At 49.7% G+C, this 15,411-nt stretch overlaps 1 protein-coding gene across 3 annotated transcripts in view; it reads left to right on the top strand.

Annotated features, from left to right (window-relative positions):
* Positions 1-15,411, top strand: part of LOC149324951 (uncharacterized) — a 40,597-nt gene that overhangs the window by 7,318 nt on the left and 17,868 nt on the right. The window lies entirely within an intron of this gene.

Below are 15,411 nucleotides of genomic sequence, written 5' to 3'. Positions count from 1 at the left end.
CATTGAGGGAAATTGTGTAGGGAAATTTACGAGGCATATAGTATCGCCAAGGCTCATAACACGTGCGTGGCCAAACCGTCCGTTACTATACGGGAAAAAGAGGTAGCTTATCTGGACAAGTGCTTTGCGTCTTGATAGCAGGAGCTGGCAGTGACTGTTGTGTTTAGTTTTCTTCTTTTGGTTTTTGACCAACGATTTTATCGCACTTTCTTCCTTTATAATTCTACGTGTTTTCGAATAAACTTCCAGTTGTTAGTCAGCGCTCGTGTCGTCTACTCTTTCTGTCCTTGTGTGTCGCGCTAAATTTTTCAAGATATACATCGTTTTTTCCAGGACACAGAAGCCTCCCTCCTTATCGGCCGGTACGATATTCAAGGCATTATCCTTCAGGTACCGAATGGTCTTTTCAACAGGTAGGGTCCTAGTTGACGACCTGTGACGTTGGAGGAAGTCAACGCCTTCGGAGACACACCTCTCGGCTTCAGCCCCTGAACGTCGCGAGACTTGCCTGACCATTTGCAGTAGTCCAGCTGGAGACTTCCGAGGTTCGGTGGCCAACTTTGGTCCGAGGCTGAGTACCTGCTGGGTCTGTTTCGGAAGTGACACGTTCCCCAACGTGTGGACGTTGTTCCCAGGTCCAGCGTTCACTTTCGGTACGCACCGTCGAAGGAAGGGAAGTGTTCGTTGCCACAGGAATTCTGTAGTACTGTTGATCACCACACAGTACTGGCGCCATTGCGATGAAGCACTGGAAGGTTGCGTGCACTCTTGTAGCCGAATCCACAGAAATTCTTTGTACAGACGGCACTGCCTCTGGTACTCTGAGCGCAATATTTTGCACACTCTCCTTCCGTGCCCGGGCGAAGGTGTGCAGCCGCCAAACAGTGCTATAACTTCGCCAGGAAGCACCTTTTTTCGGATACAGAACCGCAAAAAACCCAGAATGCTTAGGCACCAACTAGCCTGCAAAAACATACTCCCAAGTTATATCTCTAGTTCTGCAGGTGTTCCTTTCCTCTATTCCTTGTATCCGTCGCAACTTGTTCCCATCATTGCCCATGTGGCTTGCAAGTCCAGAGAACTTGGGTTCTGTAATTACCGTGCCTGTCCCGAGGTTGCTGTCTTGGACATTTGTGCGACCACGCCCGATCCGCTTCCCATCCACGTCTTTCATCGTGCCATCGCTGCCGACCTCCCGCCCGCTCAACGTGACCAGATACTGACACTTCTCCAGCGCTTCAGCACGTCTTTTGACCTTTCCCAATCTTCTTTGGGCCGTGCGTTTGCCGTCTCTCACGAAATTGACACAGGTACGCACGCCCCCTTGCGCCAGCGACCGTACCGTGTCTGCCCACAGAGCGCCGCGTCATCCGTGACAATGTCGATGATATGCTTCAGCGCGGCATCATACAGCCCTCCCACAGCCCTTGGGCCTCTCCTGTTGTCCTGGCGACGAAAACAGATGGCTCCATCCGGTTCTGCGTGGACTACCGTCGTCTCAACCAGATTACTCGCAAGGATGTTTATCCTCTACCCCGAATCGACGACGCACTGGATTGCTTGCAGGGAGCGGAATATTTTTCGTCCTTAGACTTACGCTCTGGCTACTGGCAAGTCCCGATGGCTGCCGCTGACCGAATTCAATGTCATGCCATTCGGCCTGTGCAATGCTCCAGCCACATTCGAGAGAATGACGGATAATATTCTCTGCGGGCTAAAATGGGAAACGTGTCTGTGCTATCTGGATGACATTGTCATTTTTTCCAAAGATTTTTCTTCTCATTTACAGCGCCTCCAGCGTGTTCTCACGTGCCTTACTGCAGCCGGGCTACAACTAAACCTGAAGAAATGTTACTTCGGTGCCACGAAGCTGACAATATTAGGCCATGTCATCTCCAAAGATGGCGTTCTTCCTGACCCTGCCGAACTTCGCGCCGTCGCTGACCTTCCCAAACCGACCCCCTTAAAAGATTTGTTAAACCTGGAAAGCGCATAAAAACAACGGACAACAGAAAGAGACAGACACACGAGCGCTTGTGTGTCTGTCTCTTTCTGTTGTCCGTTGTTTTTATGCGCTTTCCAGGTTTAACATGTCTAACCAACTCGCCCAAACGCAGCCATTATCCCCTTAAAAGAACTTCGCAGTTTCATCGACTTGTGTTCATACTTCCGCCGCTTCATCCGGAATTTCGCCTGTATCATAGCCCCTTTAACACAGCTTCTTGCCGGCAGCCCGAATCTCTCGTCTTGGTCATCCGCTTGCGATGCTGCATTCAACATTTTACGTCGCCTCCTGGTCTCCCCCTCAATACTCCGCCATTTTGATCCCGACTGTCCGGCCGAAATTCATACTGACGCGAGTGCTGTGGGGTTGGGCGCAGTTCTTGCCCAGCGGAAGTCTGGCCATCCGGAATATGTTGTCGCTTACACCAGCCGCGCCCTCACCAAGGCGGAATCCAACTATTCTGTCAGAGAAAAAGAATGTCTCGCCATCATTTGGGCGATTGCCAAATTCCGCCCTTACGTCTACGGCCGGCCGTTCTATGTCGTCACCGACCATCATGCTCTCTGCTGGCTGTCCTCGCTCAAAGATCCCTATGGCCGACTTGCCCGCTGGGCTTTACGTCTCCAGGAATTTGATATTCACGTCATTTATCGCACTGGACGCAAGCACTCCGACGCCGACGCACTTTCCCGTTCACCACTCCCTTGCGATTCCGCCTCTGCCCTCATCTGTGCCTACGATTTCTCGTCGTTCGGTGTCCCTGATATGCTCTCCGAACAACAGCAGGATCCTTGGATCAACTCCCTCCTCACCTTCCTGTCTAATCCCTCGCCACTTTCTTCGTCCCGGACTCTTCGTCGCCAAGCCCACCATTTTGCCGTTCGCGACGGCCTCTTATACCGGCGTAACTACCTCTCCGACGAGCGGAAGTGGCTGTTGGTGATTCCTCGCCATTTCCGTGCTGCGATCTGCGCCTCTTTCCACGCCGATCCAGAATGCGGCCATGCCGGTGTATTGAAAACGTATGCTCGCCGGCGTCTGCGCTATTATTGGCGCGGTATGTACCGCTTCGTACGTCAGTACATTCGGTCATGTACAGCCTGCCAACGTCGCAAGAACTCCAGCAGCACCAGAAGCACCGTCGGGACTCCTTGGACTCTCCCGTGTCATATCCCTCCGACGCACTCGTTTGGCTCTGGGTGCCTTCCTCCACTCCCGGCCTCGCCACGGAGCTGCTTTCCCGCTATCACGGCCCTTACCGCGTTCTACAACAAACTTCTCCCGTGAATTACATAGTTGAGCCCCTTGACCCATCTCCGGATCATCGTCGCCGGGGGCGTGAAACTGTACACGTAGAGCGCCTTAAGCCCTACTATGACCCGCCAACTCTTTCGTCCCCGTAAGTCGCCAGGATGGCTCCTTTTCGCCGGGGAGGTAACTGTAATGGGAACGACCGGCAGCCGTTCACGCGGTGCGACGAAGAGGTGAACGAAGTGCTGTGCTGGTTCCCGAGTGACTCCTGGGTGTGTGCCTGCCGTGGCGCGTCTTCGATCAACTGCCTCCGACCTGAGCGTCGAAGACGCACACGTACAGCACAAATAAAATAAAATTCTGCCTACCACAAATGCCGATCGATCACTTAGAAAAAAATAACTATCTCTCTAAAAAGTTAACGCACAAATAAGCACTGAAAAACTGCCGGCCAGATAGACCCGGCCGAATATAGGTCACTGACCTAAATTGTATTCTTTATCCTGCACTTCCCCTAAGAGCCTAAAAAACTAAACACACTTTTAAAAATATTAAAGGAAAGTACTCATCTATTTTACGCAGTCGCTCTCGCAGTCGGTCTGGTTCCGGTCTCTACGCGTGATCCGAGGAGTGCCAACGTCGTAAGGCGCCCCCTCTCAAGCCAGCGGGTTTGCTCCAACCTATTGAACCGCCTCGGACGCTGTTTGATCAAGTCTGCATCGATCTTCTGGGCCCATTCCCTGTGTCATCGGCCGGTCATAAATGGATTATAGTCACAACCGACTATGCAACAATGTATGCGGAAACTAAGGCGGTGCAGCGCGGCACGTAATCTGAGATTGCCCAGTTTTTACCGCCTCGGACACCGTTTGATCAAGTCTGCATCGATCTTCTGGGCCCATTCCCTGTGTCATAGGCCGGTCATAAATGGATTAGTCGCAACCGACTCTGTAGCAAGGTATGCGGAAACTAAGGCGGTGCAGCGTGGCACGTCATCTGAGATCGCCCAGTTTTTATGCAACAAATCGTGCTGCGTCATGGTGCACAGTCCCACGTATTCACTGATCGAGGTAGAGCGTTTACGGCACAGCTCATACGCGACGTGTTCGAGCTCAGTTACATGAGCTATTGCAAAACCACTGCCTATCACCCACAGACGAACGGGCTCACAGAGAGACTCAACAGAACACTCGCCGACATGATCGCAATTTATATAGATTCGCAGCACAAAACCTGGGACGCGATTCTCCCATACGTCACATACGCCTACAACACAGCCACCCAGCTGGAGACGACTTGCTTTACACCATTTCGTCTGGTCTATGGACGTGACGCTCAGACGATGCTGGATGCCATGCTTCCATGCTGCACTGATGACCACCCACTCACGCCAGACGCGGACCAGACCAGCTCAGCGCGCCGAGGAAGCACGTCAACTTGCCCGTATTCACATTCAGCGGCAGTAGAGCACGGATGCGTGCTGCTACAACCTCCGTCATCGGCACGTAGAATACCATCCCGGTGACCAAGTTAGGGTGTGGACCCCAGCACACCGCCCAGGCTTGTCCGAAAAACTGACGCGCCATTACTTTATAGAGTTTTGAGCCGCGTCACAGAAGTGACCTACGAAGTTCTTCCAGACGGGACTGTGTAGCCTCAGCGTCGCCCACCCCGCTCCGAGGTCGTGCACGTAGTTCGCACTTCATGCAGTAATGGCCAGTACGCTCTGTGTTCTAGTTTTTGCGTGGGACACCTTCGCCCACCTCCCTTGTCAATTTTTCTGTGTTTGTGGTGGTCTCTTTTTTTTTCCATTCCATTGCTCGTGCTCCAGCCTATATTTTTTTTTTTCATTTTTTGAGGGGAGTAATGTCACCTGGTGTTTTCAGATGGCGCATGTAAGGGACGATGTTGAGTGTCTCGCGCTGGATAGCTGCCGTATTCTGCCGATCAGTGACCTGTCGCCCTATCTTCTGTGACAATATTGTCATGCGCTTCCGCAGAACATCGACGGAAGAAGCACAACGGTTGGACGGACCGGTAAAGGAAAGAGAAGAGAAAGGGCAGAAGGACGCTCGTAGACTTCGACGCCGTCCTGCTTCTATCGATGCCCTCTGTAAATAAACCCTCGTGCATGCTAAGCACGTAACAGCTTTGGGGAGAGGTGCTGGGTAGCGACCACGGAGCGTTCCATCTATCGAAGGAGCCGCAGGCTTCCCACCACTGCCATCGGACATGCCTGGAGACGAGAGTACCGAGCAACCAGGACCATCCACGGCGAACAACTGGCCACATTATCGGGAGCCCTGGACATTCTTTGGAAAACCTGAGGAGGACGTTGACGAGTGGCTGAAACACTACGAAAGAGTGAGCAAACATAATCGCAGGAACACTGCTACTAAACTCGCTAACATGGTTCTTGCCGCCACTGCCTTTGACAGGTTCTAAGTTCATGGGCTACCTTTACAAGTGAGATCAAGAAAAATTTTGGGGACGAATCGGCAAAGAAGCGCGTGAAACAGACATAGCTTCACCGCGCGCAAGTACCCGGAGAAACTTGCACTGCATACATCGAAGCTATCTTAAAGTTATGCAAGCTAATGAATTCCAGCATGCTTGAAGACGACAAAGTCGGCCACCTTCTAAAAGGAATTGCGGAAGACATTTATAATTTCCTGATTAGAAAAGAGAGTAAAGCATTGTAGAACATTTGAAGATCTTAAGCTGCGTCGAATCACTCCTAAAAGACTGGCCAATGTCACCTCTATAGCCAGTGCCTGTCCTCCACATTCCATTCCCGATATGATACGAGAGATTGTGTGCGAGGAATTGTCCAGATCCAGGGACACCTTTTGCTGCATGCGCAGATTATCTGCGGCAGAGTTGTGCACCGCAGGCAGATGTTGCCGCCCTGTCCACTCCGTGGGCTCAACCTAGCGGCGCTTCGCCTATGGAGGATAGGAACAGCATTGCCCAACATTATGGCCACCAGCCGACGGGAAGGAGGCCCACCTACCCTGAAGACGTGGTTCGTCAGCAGCGAGAGCCTGGCAACAACCAACGTCGCGACTTTCTTTGCCAGGACTCTTACGGCGATCGCTGGCGCTCTCAACCTTTGTGCTGCCGGTGTGGCACTGCAGGGCATGTCGACAGATAATGCCGCCGCCGTTTCCCGACTGCTCAAGACTACCGACCCCTGGCGACTATTCCCGGGCAACTGCACACCGAACAGCAGCGGTCCCCGACTATGCCCGGTTGGGACACGTACCATTCAACACATTTGCGGAGTTCGTCACCTGCATCTGATCGAGGGCGACCGGCGCTGGATTAAGGGGGGGGGGGTCTAAGGGGGCTGCAGCCCAGGGCTTCACCTCCGACAGCAGGAGAAGGGGCCCATTTATTCTAACTTGCTTAGTATATGGAACCGCGGGTAATGGAACTTTGAGCGACACGTATGAAGCGAGAAAACCAGAACGATAAGAGCCCCCACCTTATAACTTCGTTCAGTCGGATCAGTTGGGGAGAACTTGTCGAGCTGCAAAAACAGGAATCCCCCGCCACCCTGGAGGGGGCCCCATTTCTTATGAAGCGAGATATGCATTTGCTTACGGAAAGTTATTCGTGGTTTTCTGTCAATCCCCCCGTTCAGTGGCGTCTGAAGGTGTATGAGAGTCCTGGTGTCGGCATAACATCCGTTTTTACAGAGAGGCGAGGCGGGACTCCCGCCTCGCTAATATGCAGTGTGTGCTAGATGTAAAAAATAGTTGCTTTGCGCGCTCTGCATGGCTTACAAATGTAAGGAAATGCAACGCTTTAGCGTCACAAGTATCATTAGAGCAGGGCAGGCAAAAACGAAACCAAAATGTGCAGCGGAATTTGAAGCGGCGCCTACTTGTGCAAGTATCATATACAGACTGTTGAGAAAATAAACGCGCGCAGTAGAATGCTTCTCTCAGCTACACAAGTCGATTGTTCGAGTTCGAATATCGCACAGATATGACATTTTGTCATGAGAATGTTTTATTCAACACCAGGTTTTCTTCTATAGCGTTACCAAACTGAAAAACAAATCAGGCTGTGCTCGCTTCTTGGGAGTCCCACAGTTTCACTTTGTGGTCCGGCGGCCATTAGGAAAGCGAAACAATCGTTTATCGCTTTATGTTTAGGTTTATAGGCTTTGACGTCCGAAATCAAGTCCGGCTATGCGGTACGCCATAGTGGAAGGCTCCGGATAATTTCGACCACCTCGGGTTCTTTAAAGTGCACTGATATGGCATAGTGCACGGGCCTCGTAGCATTTCGCCTCCAGTGAAATGCGACCGCCGCGGCCGCTCTTTTTTTCTCGGCATTGGTTTTGTAGAGCCAGGTGAATTTTAATTTTTGAGGAAATAGAAGGCACAGTAACTGCCTAGCTCACTTCTAGGTGGACGTGGGTTGAGGGAAGGTGTGAATGAAAGGAGAGATGGAGCAGCTGTTGTGGAGGGCTCAGGAATAATTTCGACCACACCTGCGGATCTTTAACGTGCTCTGAAATCGCACAGCACACGGGCACCTTTTTGCATTTCGCCTCCATCAAAACGCGGCCGCCGTGTGGCTGGGTTTGAAGCCAAGTACTCGGCTCAGCGCCGAGCATGATAACGACTGAACCAGTGCTATTCAGATGTGCCCACGAGGGCAGTAGTAAATGTTCATCGTATAATGAAATTAATTTCAATAAATTTTAATAATGCCCTCTCGGCGCACCAATTAACGAGTGTTTCTATTTCCTAGTCGCTGCCGGAGTACCAACCTCAACTGTAGGAAGCTAACTCAGCCTGCTTTTCTTCAATGCGTTAGCATTAGAACAGTGCTGCGAACGAAAACCCGTCTGTCGGCTAGTGTAGAGGCAGCGCGCGCTGCATGCCCCGCAAGCTTTCGGTCGGCCCACGTGGCTCTTCCATGGCGTTAGGTGCTCGGCCACAGACGGACATGTGTAGCGCGTCCCAAGAGCCTTGTTGTGTTTTGTGCGCTGTAAAACTGATGCTAATGCGTTACTGTTGCATGAATCCCATTGATCACACTTCATTCTTTTCATTTAATTTGGTGGAATCACAGTGAAACATGTGAATTATACCAGTATTGAAGCAAGGGGAAGGGGAGGCAGTAGAGGGAAAGGGGGCCTACATGCGCATTAGTCCAGGGCCCCCATTTTTCTGGCCGTGAGTGCGACACCGCCACCTCAGCACCAACGGCGGTCACCTTCTCTTCGACGTCGTGCTTCCCCTCCGCCTCCGGGAAACTAGGAGGTGCGGCCGACGGAGGTGCAGGCCGCCGGCGAGTCGATGAGGTCCATTATACCTCTGCCCGTGCTTATGTTGAAGAACAAACTGAAAGTGTTTATGGATGGTGTGAAAACAATGGCTCTTGTGGACGCTGGAGCTACAGTCTTCGTTACGAGTTTGAGATCTAAGAACAGTTTAGGTAGAAAAGTAATGTTTAGTGGTGACCGTGTAGCGTTATTCCTTGGTGTCGGTGGTGAACCTTTGGTTCCACTTGGTGTGTGTGCTTCGGATGTTGTTATTGGTGGTCTAACGTTTAGAACACAATTCGCAGTGCTGGCTCAGTCAATGCAAGATAATTCTTGGGATTGATTTTCTGCAAGAGTGTGGTGCAACTTTAGACTGTCGTACGGGAAAGATTTCTTTGAATTCTTCACTACTTTCAGCTCTTGTGGATGACTCGACACCTGATTTTGGAGCATTTGCGGTGGAAGACACTATTGTACTACCTTTATCTGCAGCATTATTGCAGATTTCCTCGATTTGCAATCAGTGCGAATCTTTTGAAGCTGTAGTAGAACCTACGACACTCGCCTGCTCTAAGAAGAGTATCCTTGCGCCTCGTGTCGTTCCCGTGGTCAGAGGCCGTAGCGAGCTGTGGACAGTCAACCACTCTGAAGAGCCAGCCGTGTTGCCTCGGGGCCTCAAACTCTCCAGTTTCGAGGAAGGCGTGTGAGGTTCCGTCGCGGCGTTAACCAGCTCTGTCATTGAGCAGCACGTGAAAATAGATATCGAGACCCAAGTTAAGGGTATGATTAGTCAGTCTCTTCCCGCAACCGAGCATCGCACTCTAGTGGAACTACTACTGAAGCACGTGTTCATGTTCGACTTTGCCAAAGACGATTCAACACCACCGCCTACCAGTCGTATTCATCACACGATCAACACCGGCTCCGCACCTCCTATACGCCAGAAGTCCTATCGAGTCTCAGCCACTGAACGTAAGTTAATAGATGACCAAGTTCAAGAGATGCTAAAGCGAGGCTTAATTCGAGAATCTTCCAGTCCATGGGCAGCTCCAGTTATCCTTGTTGGGAAAAAAGATGGCACATGGAGGTTCTGTGTTGACTACCGTCGCTTAAATATGGCCACGAAGAAGGACATCTACCTACTTCCACGTATAGATGATGCAGTTGACTGTCTGCACTCAGCTTCATACTTTTTTCTATTGAGATCAGGCTTGCCAAATCCCCATGCACACTGCAGATGAAGAAAAAACGGCATTCATAACACCAGTTGGACTTTGAGTTTAACGTTATGCCTTTTGGATAATGTAATGCGTCTGCAACATTTGAGCAGCTGGTCTTATCCTGAATTCCAAGAAATGTCATTTTGGGAACTGTGAAACAATTGTTCTTGGTCATTTAGTTGAGAAAGGTGTTTGACCAGATCCATAGAAAATTGAAGCTGTCAAAAGTTTTGCGGTGCCCCAGTCAGTGAAAGAGCTGCAGAGCTTTTTAGGGCTCTGCTCGTACTTTCAACGCTTTATAACAAGGTTTGCGGACATCGCTTACCCACTCACGCGTACGTCTGCTGCGCCGTTCAATTGGACCACCGAATGTTATGCAGCTTTCCGTCGCCTTATATTTCTTTTGACCCAGGGCCCCATCCTATGCCACTTCTGCCCATCAGCACCATTTGAAGTACACCCTGATGCAAGTGGTATCGGTATCAGCGCTGTACTTATGCAACGCCATGGCCAGGAATGACACGGTTATTGAGCAAGAATGTCTCGCCGTTGTTTTCGCTGTTCTGTACGGAAATGCTTTCAGCATCGTGACCGACCACCATTCGCTTTGCTGGCTAGTGAGTCTTCGTGACCCCTGAGGACGACTCGCTGGATGGGCTTTGCGCCTCCAAGATTTAATTTTACTGTAGTGCATAAAAGCGGCTGTAAACACCGAGATGCTGATTGTCGTTCGCGTTTGCCGCTTCAAACGACTAATGACGATGCAGACAACTTTGATGAATACTTGGCTTCACTTTCACAAGCCTTCCCTGATCTTCCAGTTTTCCGAACTGAGCAACGCAAAGCAAACATTAACCTCTTTGTTTGATGCAGTCAAAGATTCTGTACAGAACACTTTTTGCATTCGAGACGGATTGCCTTTTTGAAGAATTTCGCATCTGGGGGAGCACGCATGCTTCTTGTCGTGCCAGAAAGCCTACGCACCACAGTTCTTCAAATGATGCACGACGACGCCACGTCTGGGCACTTGGGAGTGACCCAACCACTCCACCGCAGACGATTTTAATGGCTTAACATGCGTTCAAGTATCCAGCACTGCGTAGCCAGCTGTGTGCAATGCCAGCACTTTAAGCTGAAGACTTCAAGTCCACCGGGAAAACTGCGGCCAATCACACCTCCAACAGCCCCGTGGTATTGACCTTCTTGAACCTTTCCCCTGGTTCTCTAAGGGAAATCGATGGATTCTTGCGTACGTAGACTATTTAACCCGTAATTGTAAGACAGCTGCGATACCAGCCACAACTGCGTCTGAAGTATCTCATTTCCTACTTCGATTCATCATTCTTCGCCATGGCCCTCCTGCAGTTCTCGTTAGTGACCGTGGACACCAGTTCACAGCGGACATTGTCGAAGAACTTCTCCGCCTCAGTACCTGCAGTTTTCGCCACTCCACGCCATATCATCCCCGAACAAACAGTGTGGTAGAACGCACTAATCGGACGCTCACCACCGTGCTTATGTATGTCGCTGCAGATCATAAGGACTGGTATGGCGTCCTCCCGTTCATTACTCATGCATACAACACAGCGCAGCATGAGACAACTGGCTGCAGCCCCTTTCGCTCACTGTAGCCTCGACACCAGTGCCATTTTTCATCCACGATGAACCTTCTGATGCTACCACACTCTGCAGAGCCAAAGAAGCTTGCCAGCTTGCCCGCGTTCGAATTTTATCTACGCAAGAGTGTTCTAAGAACCGCTACGATGCCCGACACCAAGAAGTTTCTTATGTTCCTGGTGACACTGTGTGGTTGTAGACACCACTACGCAAGCACGGTCTTTGTCAGAAACTGCTGTCACACTACACTGGACCGTTTGTTGTGCTAGAGTGCATAAGAGACCTGAACTACGTTATAGCCCGCCTAACTGCTAGTGGTCAACGGTCACGCCAGTCTCAGGTGGTGCACGTAGCGCGCCTCAAGCGATTTCATCCTGGACGTTCTATTTAACTCACCCGATGGGCTTCGTCTGCGAGGAGAGAAATACGGAAGAAGCAGAAGATAACGGTCGACGGACCGGTAGAGGAAAAAGAAGAGAAAGGGCAGAAGGACGCTTGTAGGCTTTGTCGCCATCCTGCTTCTATCGATCCCCTCTGTAAATAAACCCCCGTGCGTGCTAAGCACGTAACAATATCCAAAACTTTGGACATAATGGCCTCCCCGAAAGTCGCAGGATAATAAACTTGATCACTGCAAGTTATGTCTTGACTTACGCCATCGTGCAGCATATACATAATGCTGTTTAGCCGCTGCTCCTATGTGCGTCGTCTCGCCTCGCACGGCAGCCTAGAAGTCCACGTTCAACAGATGGCGCCACAGTGCTTCCAAAATGGCGGCGCCCAAATTTGTTTCATGCTCTGGTCTATAGGTAATTGTATGGTTTGTGGTGGCTTGCCTATATATTCCCTGTTCACTTCAATAGACCGACACCGCCGCCGCAATGCACTCTGGGAGTTGTGGTACTCTGGCCGGCGGCTGCGTCGGCGTGGCGCACGCACGAGAAGCAGCCGCTTGCGTCGCCACACGATGTTTATCTGCATGAATGCTGGATTTGTGGGACAAGTGTGTTCACCTGAGGGGTGTCACGAGGTCCAACAACTGTGCGAAGCAGGGGGCGCCGGATTTTTTGTTTTACAGAAGAGAAAAAGTCTCCAAGACATAGTGTAAAAGCTACTCACGAGAGGCAGCTGAAGAACTCCTGTTCAGTAAATTTAGCCTTCTTGTCCCTGCTGATCAGTGGACATTGACGAATTTGCAAGTTCTGAAGCTTTATGGAATGACTTTTATGCGCCGCTCAGCGTCGAGGCAGTCCCTTAAATTGTTAAAAAAGAAGGCACTCGGATTTACCATTGAGCTGTGTCATCAAGCCGTGTTTGCGGCCATTTCTGCCCAGTGTAAGGTTGTAAGGGAGCAACTGTGCTCAGATTTCTTGTCATATTCAGGAATGCACAATGTTCGTTTGATGCACGTATTCACTCCTGATATCTCGAGCTCCTATACTAGAGATAGTGCTTTCTCTAGTTGATGGAATGGGAAAGCGAGCCTATAAAACCGTGGAAATGTGGAATAATTCCTAATGTTTTGTTGCACATCAGTCGTTGAGCATACGTGGTATTGCAATTTTAGCCACATGCCATTCATGCTGGGATATCATCTACATTTTGCTCATTGTTTTCGAGAAAAAAAAGGCCGTCCAGTGTTTACCCATCAGTCAACGTGTTCAGACTCGTACTGAGAAAATAGCGCGAGTGAGTCGTACAGGAGGCGTCTTGGCAGCATATTATATTAACCTAAATCAAAAAGTAATTAGTGTAGCAACAATCAAATTGAAACTATTGGTCACGAAATTAAAAACCATGAAACCCTAATTTCGTGCACTCAAAACCTTCCCGATTGGTTTCTCCTTTTGCACCGAACACAAGCATTTGTTCTCGGGAAAGGAAAACAGTAGCACTGAAAAAAACACAGCTGAAGAACGACGTAGGACAAGCGTAGGAGTCTAGAAGAGTGCGGTGAGGGGCTAGTTGGTACGACATTATGAGAACAAAAGTAACTGCGCAAAAGGACGGGACAAGAGAAAGAGAACCACACGGGACAAACGCAGACTGACAACTGATTTATTCCACAACTCCTCTTTCCTTCAGCAGCAAAGCGCATGCGCACCAACCACAAAAACAAAAAACAGAAGCGAGACTCATCTCGTGGAATCAAGGAACTCGAACTCCTTGCGGTACAGGTGTACTGAAGCATCGCTAACACACTTGTCAGGCCCTAACCTCGCGATTTCCAAGGCGTCGATAATTTCTCGTTCTTTCTTATCCCTCGAGCGTCCGATAATCTTAGTCCTATCGAAAAGCGGATTACAATCTTTGTCACCATGCTAGCAAGTGTGACAATGCTTAGGCAGATGCTGCCCCCTTGAATCATCTAAGGAATTTGCATGCTCTAATAATCGAATGTTGACGCAGCGGCCAGTTTGCCCTATGTAGACCCTACCAAAACTCAGGGGAATCTGATAAATTACATTGCATGTACACTGTACGAACTTATTCCTGTGGTTGATGCCACACACAACCTTCTTTTGCTTATCTTCTCTCGCCAAATTGCACAAACGCGACAACTTGCAAGGTGCAGTAAAAATGACCTCAACGCCGAATTTTCTGGCGACCCTCTTCAGGCCGTGCGAGACCCTGTGAACATAGGGCACCACTTCATTTGGCGAGAAAAGATAAGCAAAAGAAGGTTGTGTGTGGCATCAACCACAGGAATAAGTTCGTACAGTGTACATGCAATGTAATTTATCAGATTCCCCTGAGTTGTGGTAGGGTCTACATAGGGCAAACTGGCTGCTGCGTCAACATTCGATTACAGATTCGAGCATGCAAATTCCTTAGATGATTCAAGGGGGCAGCATCTGCCTAAGCATCGTCACACTTGCTAGCATGGTGACAAAGATTGTAATCCGCTTTTCGATAGGACTAAGATTATCGGACGCTCGAGGGATAAGAAAGAACGAGAAATTATCGAGGCCTTGGAAATCGTGAGGTTAGGGCCTGACAAGTGTATTAGCGATGCTTCAGTGCACCTGTACCGCAAGGAGTTCGAGTTCCTTGATTCCACGAGATGAGTCTCGCTTCTGTTTTTTGTTTTTGTGGTTGGTGCGCATGCGCTTTGCTGCTGAAGGAAAGAGGAGTTGGTGGAATAAATCAGTTGTCAGTCTGCGTGTGTCCCGTGTGGTTCTCTTTCTCTTGTCCCGTCCTTTTGCGCAGTTACTTTTGTTCTAAGCATAGGAGTGCGCTTGTCCTACGTCACTCTTCACCTGTGTTTTTTTCCGCGCTACTGTTTTCTTTCCTCGAGTACAATGAACCATCTAGCCCAAATAGAAGTTCTTCTAAGCAAGCAACTGTCACAACTCCAATTAAAAAAAAAAAAAAACGGAATAGCTCGCTCGAACCGCTCACCTTTCCTGCTGGTTACCCACCGAGCATGTCGTGACTACACTTACGTGTTTATGTGAATGAAAAAAAAAAAAAAAAACTATTGCAGGGTCAGTTTTGAAGTGCTATGATGAAAAAATAAAGACAACAAACACTGTGTGACACATCTATAGCGAATGCCTAGGTGAATACTGAAACAGCAAAATGAGGTGGCAAGAGATGTAAACACTGTCTGCAGACGTTAAAAAGCGTGCATCGCTATGCGTTGACATGTTATGCTGGCAAAATCAATGAAAGCGACGGTCAAGCGCATTTTCAGCGTACATGCAACATTTCCCAAAACAAGGCTCGAGCAGCAAGCGCAATGTTGCCACCGCGGTCACTCCACTTCCCGTGGCAACTGACCAACTAACTCTCTGCGCTGCTCCTGCACCCCTCGAAACTGCCTCTGTGTCCTTTAGCTGAACACAATAAACGAAACAGCGGAAAGCTACTGTTTAATGCCAACCAAGGCACAAAGTAAAGTGAAAGACTACAACCAAGGTGGCTACCTCCGGTAAACGCGCGCATGCGCAGTAGGCCTTCTGAAATCGGTCTACTATTAACTTCAGTTACAAGTCAGCGCTTGTTGCGTCTCCTTTCTCCTCCCAGCCTTT

This window comes from Amblyomma mixtum, chromosome 10 (assembly GCF_055824585.1).
Source record: "Amblyomma mixtum isolate Tamu chromosome 10, ASM5582458v1, whole genome shotgun sequence".
Classification (NCBI taxonomy): domain Eukaryota; kingdom Metazoa; phylum Arthropoda; class Arachnida; order Ixodida; family Ixodidae; genus Amblyomma; species Amblyomma mixtum.
The sequence above is the reverse complement of the archived record's forward strand: the minus strand, read 5'-3'. Positions and strand labels throughout refer to the sequence as shown.